Raw genomic sequence first — 12,285 nt, 5'->3', positions numbered from 1 at the left:
GAACCAACGACATCACCCCCTCGCAAGAACTCTGCGACTTACTTGCCTCGTTCTTCCACAGCAAGATCGCCGACATACACAACAGCTTCGGCACACAGCCCATGCACCCGACCACTGAACCAACGCCCACCACCCTCCGCGCCTGGACCCTGGTCAGCACCGAAGAAACCATCCACACAATGAACACCATACACTCCGGATCACCAACCGACCCATGCCCCCACCACGTCTTCAACAAGGCCGCCTCCGTCATCGCACCCCAACTCCGAGACGTCATCAACTGTGTAAAGATGAGTCCAAATAAATTAATAAGATTGTAATCTTTATTGTTGAGTTGATAGAGGAACCTCCAGCTCATCCACTGCTTGCTTCACAGCTTAGTTTGCTCTATTCCAAAGATAACATTCTAAGCTGCTAAGCAACATATTTACATTCCATATGAGTCATCTCTACACATCTCCCCCCTTACATATCCCACAATTAAAATTTGAAAGAAACTAATATACAGGAAAACATGCAGAGAAAATCACTTTAAACACAAGGAGAAAAACACTTAATTACATTTCCTAAACTCCAAGTAGACCCATCACACAAAATCACACATCTTTATTTCTCTCACTTGAATCGGTTTAGAAAATTTGCTATCACCTTTGACAACAAACCCCCCACGTTTTACGACTACCCAATCACCTGCTTTAATGTTAGGAAACTTGACCCCTTTGAAATGATCATAGTGTTTGGCAGCAAAAATCACATCACGATTCACCCATATACACTCCCTGTCTTTCAACCACCCTGGTATTTCCTTCAAACCTGGTTCCCTCCCTTTAAGAGAAATAAAAGGTGATACCCCAGTCATGGAGTGCGGTGTTATTCTATTAGACCACATTAGCTTTTTCAACTCTTCAGACCAGGACAAACCATTGCACAAAGAAAGTTGAATATTGTCCAGGATTAAACGATTAATTCTCTCAACTAAGCCATTGGCTTGTGGCCTGAATTAAGCAACTCTTTCATGCTTAATACCCTTTCCACAAAGGAACTCCTCCATTTTTCTAGAAATTAACTGAGTACCATTATCTGACACCAAGACTTTTGGAATCCCTTCATTCCAAAAAACTTTCTCAAGAAACTTAATTACTTTTTCAGTTGTAATACTCTCAGATGTTTCAACTACAAACCATTTGGAGTGATAATCCACCAACACCATTAAGAATTTGCAATTTGTCCCCAACTTGGAAATAGGACCAACAAAATCTATCGCCAACCTTTCCCAAGGACGCTCAGGAAACTTCACAGAAGCAAGAGGAGGTTTACGTAAAACTTTGGTCTTGTCACTAGCAGCACAAGCATAACAGTCTTTGACGACAGCTTCAACCTCATTATCTAAACCAGGCCGCCATAATGACTGACGTACACGTCGTTTAGTTATATTTCTTCCCAAATGACCTTCGTGTGCCATAATGACAATCTTAGATCTAAGACTCTCCGGTGGTATTAACTTCTCTCCTCCACAATTTTTCTTCTCTTACACTTAACTCTTCCGCAACATTGATGAAACCTTTAAACCGCATATCATTGCTTAATTGCGTATCCCAACCATTAGAAATATAAAGCATAACTTTTTTCAACACCTCCTCTTCCAACATTGCAGCGTTCCATTGCTCCAACCCAAAGGCTTGTTCTTCAGTATACCTTACTTCTTCAACATCAACTTCAGACTCCACTTCACTCACTAAAACAGGTATTCTTGACAAACAATCCGCTATTATATTCTTCAATCCTTTCATGTACTCCACCTCAAAATTTATATTCCAATACAGATAGAATCCACCTTGATATCCTCGGAGTAACACTCCCTTCTAATCCTTTACCACCCTTAAACAAATGAACTAAAGGTTTGTGATCAGTGCGGAGTCTAAATGGTAAACCCCACACAAAGTATTTGAAATGTTTAATACCCCAACAACACGCCAAGGCTTCTTTTTCTATCACAGAATATGATCTTTCAGCACCCTGTAGCCTTCTGGATGCAAACCCAATAATTCTTTCTTCTCCACTACACACTTGTGTTAAAACAGCACCAATACCAATAGCGCTCGCATCAGTGGTAATAAAAGTTTTAGCTCTAACATCAAAGTGTCCAAGGGTGGGTGCAGACAATATTCCATCTTTAACCTCTTGGAATGCTTTTCCACAAGCATTGCACCATACAAACTCAACTCCACTTTTCATCAACATTCGCAGTGGTTCTACAATATTAGTAAAATTTCTCACATATTTGGAGCAATATCCCGCTAAACCAAGAAAGCTTTTTAGTTGATCCTTAGTAGTAGGAATAGGAGCATCTTTAATGGCAGAGACAATACTCTTTTTCGGTCTGATCCCTTCCATAGAAATTTCATGACCTAAGTAATTAATTACATCCTTCCTTAATTGACATTTTTCTCTTTGTATAGTTAACCCATGTTCTCTCATTCTACACAAAACATTGTCCATTACTTGATCGTGATGATCAAAATTCCTACCAACAATTAACACATCATCTTGGAAACAAAGTACGTCATTGATACCATGAAGAACTTTCCCCATAACCCTTTGGAACACCGCTGAGGCAGAAGCTAACCCAAAGGGCATCCTACGGTAGCGAAAAGCCCCCAGCGGTGTTACAAATGATGTTAAATGTCTAGATTCCTCATTGAGATCAATCTGGTGATATGCCGACGACATATTAATAACACTAAAAACACTCCCCCCACCCATTGCCGTCAACATCTCCGAAATATTTGGTAGGGGTTGGCGATCAACCCATATGTTCTTGTTAAGATCGCGAAGGTCAATGCATAAACAAATTTTCTTTCCCCCATCCTTAGGAGCGACGACAATGGGTGAAAGCCACTCAGAAGCCTCATTAGGCTCAATTATGCCTAATTTCAGTAATCTATCAAGTTCATTTTGTAAAGGACCTTTCATAAGGTGGGGAACAGATCTAACTTTGTGAACTACCGGAGTAGCATTACTTTTGAGAATAATTTTATGAGAAAAATTTCTTAGTTTTCCCAATTCATTACAAAAAACATCAGAGTACTTTCCTATAATCAATGAATCATAACTGTCACTATTCACTAAACATATAGATTGCACTGGTATAGTGGCATTAGGATTTAAAATTATACCTAAATCTCTCTGGTGACGCCACCCTAACAAATTTGAACCCTGTTCAGTCAGATATACTCGACCATAGACTTTCTAGTTGTCAAATTCAATTACCATCCATTTTAAGCCCAAAATATCAATGTTCTTCCCTCCATAGCCTACAGCTCTAATGTCTGAGGGATCCCAGTCATTTACATTAGCAGACACTCCCCACGACTTAATGTACATTTCTTTTGACATTAAAGTATATAAACTTCCAGAGTCAATTAACATTTTTATCCCCACAGTATCAAATTTGATAACATAATGAGGCTTATCCAGCTTGTCAGTGCTCTCCCTAGGAATAGTTGACATATCAATGTTGTTAATTTCAACCTTATCACCAACATTAACTTGATAAGCCACAACATTATCAATAGAGGGAATAAATTCACAAACATCCTCACAAGAATCATCAATTTCGTGGACAGAAGGAATTTTAGTTCTACAAACCTTAGCAAGGTGGCCTCTCATACCACACGTTCTACATATTGCATTCCTGGCCATGCACTTCATACTGGAAGCAATATGGCCGGGTGCACCACAACGGTAACATTTGACAGGTCGCGTATTAATAAAGCTATTACTTTGACGAAATTCCTTATTTTTATCAAAAGCTTTACCACTAGGTTTTTCTTGAACTTTGCCCAAAGGTTTACTTACTTTGGTTTCATCAATATTAGCAAGAATCTCTGAATCTTTAGAATTAGAAACTTTTACTGCACCATCCTTATTCGCAATAGAATTGGTACATTTATCCATCTCTTTGATCCAAATATCAGTATGCTCTAACCCCTTTGCTATTTGGATAGCCTCTTCTAATTCTGAATCTCTTATAAGCAATTTTTCACGTAATCTTTTATTATTTGTACACCTAACTATCTGATCACGAATAAGTGATTCTGTTAAAGTCCCAAATTGACAAGTCAGTGACAACCCTCTCAAAGCAGCAACATATGATGCAATATCTTCGTCCAATTTTTGTACTCTACAGAAAAATTTGTGTCTTTCAAGAACTAGATTTACTTTTGTGGTAAATCTTATTTCAAGCATCTGCAAACTCATATCATAAACATTTGCAGCCTGTCCATCTCCACTACCAAGGGAAACTTCTGGGAGATTTTCATATAACCTACGACCTTCCACACCCAAAATGTGAAGTAAAATAGCTTGCCTACGCACTGGACCATATTTATCAGCACCAGTGGCAAGAATGTAGGTAAGAAACAACTTCTTCCATTCTTTCCACGGAATGACTGGCTCACCAGGAGTTGGTAAAAAGGCAGGTGGAGTGGACAAAGCTTGATCACTCATATTAGACAATTTTTTACACAATTAATAAGAAACATTAAATATAAACTTTCACCTGCAAAAGAAAGAAAGTTAGTTTAAAACAAAGAATTTAACATAATAAATTAAAATAAAAACCTTCATGTTTTGAAAGTTGAAAAATCGCTGACAATGTTGTACAAAGATCAACTTCCAAGTTTTCCCTTTCAAAGCGATGATTCCAGGCTACAAAGATCGAGTTTCAAGTTTTCCTTTTCAAAACAATGACTCCAAGCTTTCTTTTGCCAAACGACGTGTCCTAGACGTGCAAGGATTGCAATCAAGATTGAAGTTCAGCGTGAGTAATGTAGAAACTAGTGAAGATCGTCCCAACAAGCTAAAATGGCCACCAACGTCGAGATTATGCTCCGGGTCTGATGTATTAGATGCGACGTTCAAAGAAGAAGAACCATGGAGGAGATCGGTAATGCGCGCAAGCAGGGAATCCGGGCACGAAGATGCATCCAAGCAACGGTAAGAATGACCGGTGAGACTTCCCTGTTTACATTTAAGTTGGTAACGATAACAGTCAGTTTCTTCAGATTTTCGCTAGTAATCTCAATAAATCGGCAAAAAGGCTTGGAAATCGGGAATAGTTAAAAGCAGATATTTCAGCGCTTGTAAATACTGATGCAAATAAAAGAAGTGATGCAAGCACCAGAAAACACCAAGAATAGTTTAGATACTTTAGTACTTCAGGCTTCGTTTCCAACCACAATGAAGTTCAAGTATAAGTTCTTGTTAATTTCAAGATTAGAAACGCTAGAATATCAGTAGTATTTCACATGAATTCCAGATTTTGTTTAAATAAAAGTCCATATTATTTTCAAAATTTCTTTTTTTACTTCTTTTTAAATGTAGAGTTAAAATAGTTGAAAGTCTGGATCCAGATAGGCTTAAAGTTGAGTACAGAATTTAATCAGTTGAGTACAGAATTTAATCAATTTACTCACAAGATGGTGGATGATGATAAATAAAATATTCCAAAGTCCAAGGGTGGAGGCACCAGCATCTGCCCCTTGCGCAGAAAGGTTTCCCTCGTCGCCAATGTAAAGATGAGTCTAAATAAATTAATAAGATTGTAATCTTTATTGTTGAGTTGATAGAGGAACCTAAGCTCATCCACTGCTTGCTTCACAGTTTAGTTTGCTCTATTCCAAAGATAACATTCTAAGCTGCTAAGCAACATATTTACATTCCATATGAGTCATCTCTACAAACTGCTCCTTCAACACCGCCACCTTCCCAGAGTGCTGGAAGCAGGCCGAACTCAGCGCCCTCCTGAAGAAACCATCAGCAGACCCCACCAACCTCAAGAACTACCGCCCCATCTCGCTCCTCCCGTTTCCTGCTAAAGTCATCGAGAAGACCGTCAACCGACAGCTTGCGCCTTCCTCTAGACGAACGGATCCCTCGACCCCTCGCAGTCCGGCTTCCGAGCCAACCACAGCACCGAGACCGCCCTCATCGCAGCCACTGACGACATCCGAACCCTGCTCGACAACGGGGAAACAGCGGCCCTCATCCTCCTGGACCTCTCCGCAGCGTTCGACAATGTCTGCCACCGCACCCTTCGACACTGTCTGCCACCGCACCCTAGTACAACTCCTCAGCAACATCGGAATCCAAGAGAAGGCTCTGGAGTGGATCATCTCTTTCCTCGCCGGAAGAACCCAGAGAGTCCGCCTCCCCCCGTTCAGATCCGAGGCCACCAAAGTCATCTGCGGCGTACCACAAGGATCATCACTCAGCCCCACCCTCTTCAACATCTACATGAGCCCCATCGCGGCCATCGCACGCCAACACAACCTCAACATCATCTCCTACGCCGACGACACTCAGCTGATCCTCTCCCTCACCAACGACCCAGCCACCGCCAGAACCAACCTACACGAAGGGATGAAAGAAGTAGCCGAGTGGATGAAGAACAGCCGCCTGAAACTCAACTCAGACAAGACGGAAGTCCTCATCCTGGGACCATCTTCCTCCGCCTGGGACGACTCCTGGTGGCCCCCTGCCCTGGGCAGCGCACCCAAACCAACGGACCACGCACGCAACCTGGGCTTCATCCTGTACTCCTCCCTCTCGATGACCAGACAAGTCAACGCCGTCTCGTCCTCGTGCTTCAACATCCTACGCATGCTCCGAAAGATTTTCCGATGGATCCCCACCGAAACCAGGAAGACGGTCACCCAGGCACTCGTCACCTGCCGACTGGACTACGGAAACACCCTCTACACTGGAACCACAGCCAAACTACAGAAGAGACTCCAACGCATCCAGAACACCTCCGCACAACTCATCCTGGACATCCCCCGTCACAGCCACATCTCCGGACACCTGAGAGACCTGCACTGGCTCCCCGTCAACAAGAGAATCACGTTACGACTCCTCACCCACGCACACAAGGCCCTTCACGACCTGGGCCCCAGGTACCTCAACAACCGCCTGACCTTCTACACTCCCACCCGCCAGCTTCGTTCGACCAGCCACGCCCTCGCCGCCGTTCCACGCATCTGAAGAGCCACCATGGGAGGAAGATCCTTCTCCTTCCTGGCAGCCAAGACATGGAACTCCCTCCCCATCCACCTCCGTCAGACCCAAAACCACCTCTCCTTCAGGAAGCAACTGAAGTACTGGCTGTTCGAGCAGTAGCAGATCCGCCCCTCCCCCAAGCGCCTTGAGACCCTCCGGGTGAGTAGCATGCTATATAAATTTCTTGATTGATTCAACATTTTTAATTACATTTATTTACATAATTACCATAATTAATAATGAATTAAAAAATAATATTAGAAATAAATGAATAAACATTGTATATACACACTTTAACACTATAATAGCCACAATACACACCAAAATGAAACTATAAAATAATAAAACACAATTAAAACTTATTTAAAAATTAAAAACTATTACTATTAACAACTAATAATCAAATAATTAAAAGGTATTTAATACCCACCCTTTACCCATTTAAAAGTAAAAACACAAAAAATAAATTACCCAAAATAAATATTAAATAATTAACATTAACTATATATTAACTAAACACAAACTACTTCCCACCCTTTACTCTTATAAACACCACAGCACACACCTAAAATTAATTACACAATTACGATAAATAATTACCAATGAATTAATTAAAATTAACCAATTATTAATTCATAAATTGAAAATAAATTACTTCCCACCCTTTACACCTATAAACACCACAACACACACCTAAAATGAATTACCAAATTACCAAAATGAATAACTAATTAACTAAAATGAATTAACAACCAATTATTAATTCATAAAATAAAATTACTTTACACCTATATAGACCACAGCACACACCTAAAATTAATTACACAATTACCATCATTAATTGCCAATTAATTAAAATTAATTACCAATTAATTACTTGTTAACAAATAACTTTATATATTTAACACTATTACATCTCAATTAAACAAATATTAATAGATAAAAATGATTCAATAAATTGAATATATCTAAGTTACTTCCCACCCTATTCCCCTATAAACCCACAACCGGCAACGAAACTAAAAACAGAAAATTCAAATAATGTTTTACAAATGTATTTAATATAATTACATTACTTCCCACCATATTCCCCTATAAATCCACAACCCTCTATGGAACTAAAACGCAGAATTAAAATTAAAAAAAATACATTTAATATAATTAAATTACTTCCCACCCTTTTCCCCTATAAACCAGTAACCCACTACGGAACTAAAAGCGCAACAATCAAATTCATTTGTTTTAATAAATACTACAAATGTAACATATATATTAAAAATACAAACAATTCTTACACACATAAACATACATATAAAATATATACTAAAATACATAATAAAAAACAATAGTTTTACCTATATTTTTGCAAACGATATTAAACACTTAGATATTTTTTAAATCGATATTTTTGATCACTATATTCTTGCTGTCGATATTAGACACACAATATTAATGACTCAATATTTCTGCAAATTGATATTTTGAACTCAATATTCTGTCTCTGCACCTTTTTAAATACATATATTTCCGTTATTGAAACTAGTTTAGTGAAGAAAACATGCTAGTAAAATGCATTTTGTAGGGAGAATGAGTGTCTTAGAAGAAGATCACAGAGAAAAGTGCTTCAGGCAAGAAGGACCCAAGGTAGAGCATCCCAGAAAAGATAACCCGAAAGACGATCACCCTCGAGAGAATCAGCCTAACTGTGATCATCCTATAGACGGTGCCTTTTTTGGAGCAGTAGCAATGATTTCCACAGTGTGGTGATTTGCACAGTGATAGTAAAGTGCATTGCTAGGTTAAGGGCTACTGATTTGATTCCATTTTCAACCTGTGGTTACCGGCACTACCTACTTGAAAGGCTATAAACTGCTGTTGTCATTATTTATTTGCATGTCATACATGGGTAAGTCTTCTTCCCGTGCGTATATACACTTTTGCCAGTTCCTTTTGTCCACCTATCCATGTGGATCGTGACCTGCATCTTTTAAGCTTAGCAACATCTAACACAGGACCCTGGACTGATTTGTTTCTGTAGATTTAATTTTTGTCTCTTTATCTCTTCTTTCTTCAACTCATTTAGTTTGTTCATATTTTGGACACTGAGGGGTATATTTAGAAGCCCCTATAACCACAGGGAAATCACTTTTAGTGACGTTCCTGTGGCCTTATTTACAACTTAACGTAGCTTAATGCTGCCTTGTAAATAAGGTACTCTTTCACGCTATACTGGGCGTGAAAAGGGCGGGCAATGGGTGTTGTGGTGGTGGTGGTTCCACAGCAACACATCGATTTTGACACTGCCCCATATTTACATGGGTGGCGTAAATATGGGGCAGCACCAAATTTAAGACTAGAGAAAACCTGGTCTTACCCGTGCGAAATGAGGAGAAATGTTTAATTTCTCCTTGTTTTTGCTGTTTTCATGTGTGCTGCGTTATGCAGCACACATAGAAACAGCAAAACGCTGTTGATTGTTTATGTGCCGGAAGGTGTCCCTTCGTGCACATAAACAATCATTTTAAAAAATGACGCTTTGCAACGTCTGTGTATGCTGCATTAAGCTGCACACATAGAAGTTTCAAAATGCTATTTCAGATTATGTGCAGGAAGGGACACCTTCTTGCACATAAACAATCATCCCCCTCAACGCAGGCACCCTCGCACAATGGTGCAAGAGTGCCTGCTTTGGAGGTAGGTAGCTAAATTAGCGCCAGCGCAGTGGGAAATGCAAGTGCACTGTATTCTTGTAAATACAGTGCACCCCTGCATTTCAGAAGTGGTGTAGCGCGGCGTCAAGCCAAGGTGGCTAACGCAGCGCTCTGCAACTTCCTTATAAATATGCCCCTATATACCACATTCCTGACCTGATAAGCCCAATCCTACTTCTGCCTTCTCCTCCACCTTCAGCATGGTGGCTAAGCTAAGATTGTCTCCCAAACAAATATCAGGAGCTTTTAAACAAAATATGTGGTTCTGCCTAATGTAGATCAGGGAGACTCACTATTCTTTATCTGTTCTGTCTATGGATTAAAATACCTATCAGATTTTATTTAAAACAAAAAAAGAACATAACCCCTTACCCAGATGCTATGGTATGCTTCATTGTCAGGTTCTTCCTTGTCACAACTGTTCCTGATACATATGGGCTGCTGGCTACATGTTTCTTCCTTATCATATACCTTCTCTGGGTTATGGGTATTGATCAGGACAGGTCTATGTGTCTTAAGCCATCACCCACTGCTTGCCTAAGCCTTAAACAAGGTGAGGTACTAGAGTGTGTAATACAGTACACATTACCTTTTAAGTAGTGTATATCTAAGGTGTTGTCTCTCCAGCTTTGGTCTCTTATTATGACAGAATTAAAACAGGTTTATCAAGGAACTTCATCCTGTTTTTATTAGGCTATATTCCATCATTGGTTATCTCTTCTTGTGCAAATCGTAACAGGCATTACTGTTTTCACAAACTCACATGATGTATAGTCAGGGTGTCAGTGGGTGGCATACCATATGTAGTCATTTATGTAATGATGGAAAGCACTTCACATCCCCTAATATCCTGTGACACCGCAAACCATACATAAAACAGCATTCTCAAAGTCTCTTCTCTGCCGGTGACTATTTTGATAGATTATTTAAAAGAGTAGTTTTAATGCAGGTCTCTAATGGAGTCCATGGTGAATTGCTATTGCACCTTACATATAATCAGTGTCTACACATCCCCGATCCTGGCACTGGCTCAATGTATATTGTTGTGATCCAGTGGTCAGTGTATCTTAAGGAGCAGTGGGGAGGCATGTGTGCCCATCTACTCATGTATATATTGTGGTCGGTCTAGTGATGAGTTGCTTTGCATCGGATGCTTAAAAAGGTTGTGTCGTGTAGTGTTGGAAATTGCGTTCCACCATCGTAGGGATATGTTTCTAGGCGAGGTATTGAGTGGGAATAATCAACTTGTAATCAAAATGTAACAGTGGGCTTCCATTCTAGACAGACCGACAGGGGGCACCACCAGCTATATGACAAATAAGGACCTCAAAAACAAATGGTCGAAAGCAGTCCTAGTTTATTTATATGTGCTGCCTACCCTTGATGTTGTTCTTAATACTGCAAATGTACTACTGCTAAAGTTGTTAAATTCATCCTGTCCTCACATGCTCAGTCTGAACTTGTGATGATACACTGTTACAGAACGTATGTAACAACATTTTAATGTAATCCAGTAACTTCCTCATGTTTGTCCCCATTAAGTATCATGATTGAATCCCCATATGTGTTTAGAAAGCCTGAATATCCACTTCTGTTCTTTACTGTGAAGTGTGTGTATTACTCAGTGGTCATTGTTGCCCACTTTCCCTTGTAAAGTCATTCTTTGAAGGGTCTTTCTCTAAAAAATGTGTCACCAATTTGGTACACAGTCTGCTAAAGCAGATACTACTTCAGTGTTTAGTTATTCGGATATATATTGTGTGTGGCGTTATCCACTATACTCTATTACAGTGTAGTTTGGGTTTCTGATATAGAATTCTAGCCGCAGATTTCTCACCTTTTGAATATTACCCAGGAGGCAGACTGGATCGGGAAACTTTTCAGAATTACCTCTGTGCACCGATAGGTGGCACTGTGCGGCTTCGCAATGACACCATTCTGCTCTGGAAGTGGCATGTGGAGCTTATATAAGCTCCACTTTTGTGCAATGACATTAGTTTCTTTCTTTTCGCACCACCAGACACCGATCTGGACTACGGCTCATCTCTTTGAGAACTTACCTTGTTCAAAAAATTATTTTTATAAAGTGCCAGAGATATGTCACCTTCCAAAACAACAGGTTTTGTGCCCTGTAAGGACTCTCACAAGCAAATGTCTTTGACAGATTCTTTTCAGATCTGCCAGTGGTGCCTATGTTTGAGTCACGACTATAAGGCCTACAGTGACTGCGCATCGATGAACCAGAAAGCTAGACAAGGCCTCTAGGTGAAACTCTACATCACTAAGCACTGGAAGACTCCACAATGAGAATGTTCTGTTAGTGTTCAAGATCTAGAAGTCGTATGAGTTGTTCCACTTGTCTTTCTTCATTTCAATCAAAATTGTCTGGTTAGTCAAAGAAAAAAACGCAGGAAGTCTAAGCGCTACTTGTCCTGTTTCCTGTGTTCAGACTTCCCTGAGAAGGCACAGTGCTGCACCATACCTCTAAATCTTGCTCCCAAAGACCTTCAACTTC

At 40.0% G+C, this 12,285-nt stretch overlaps 1 protein-coding gene across 3 annotated transcripts in view; it reads left to right on the top strand.

Moving 5' to 3' along the window:
* LOC144799091 (transmembrane protein 205-like) overlaps positions 1-12,285 on the top strand; it is a 212,725-nt gene that overhangs the window by 117,541 nt on the left and 82,899 nt on the right. The gene's annotated exons all lie outside the window — the stretch shown is intronic.

Source organism: Lissotriton helveticus, chromosome 1_2 (assembly GCF_964261635.1).
Source record: "Lissotriton helveticus chromosome 1_2, aLisHel1.1, whole genome shotgun sequence".
NCBI lineage: Eukaryota > Metazoa > Chordata > Amphibia > Caudata > Salamandridae > Lissotriton > Lissotriton helveticus.
This window is presented reverse-complemented; position numbering and strand designations above follow the sequence as displayed.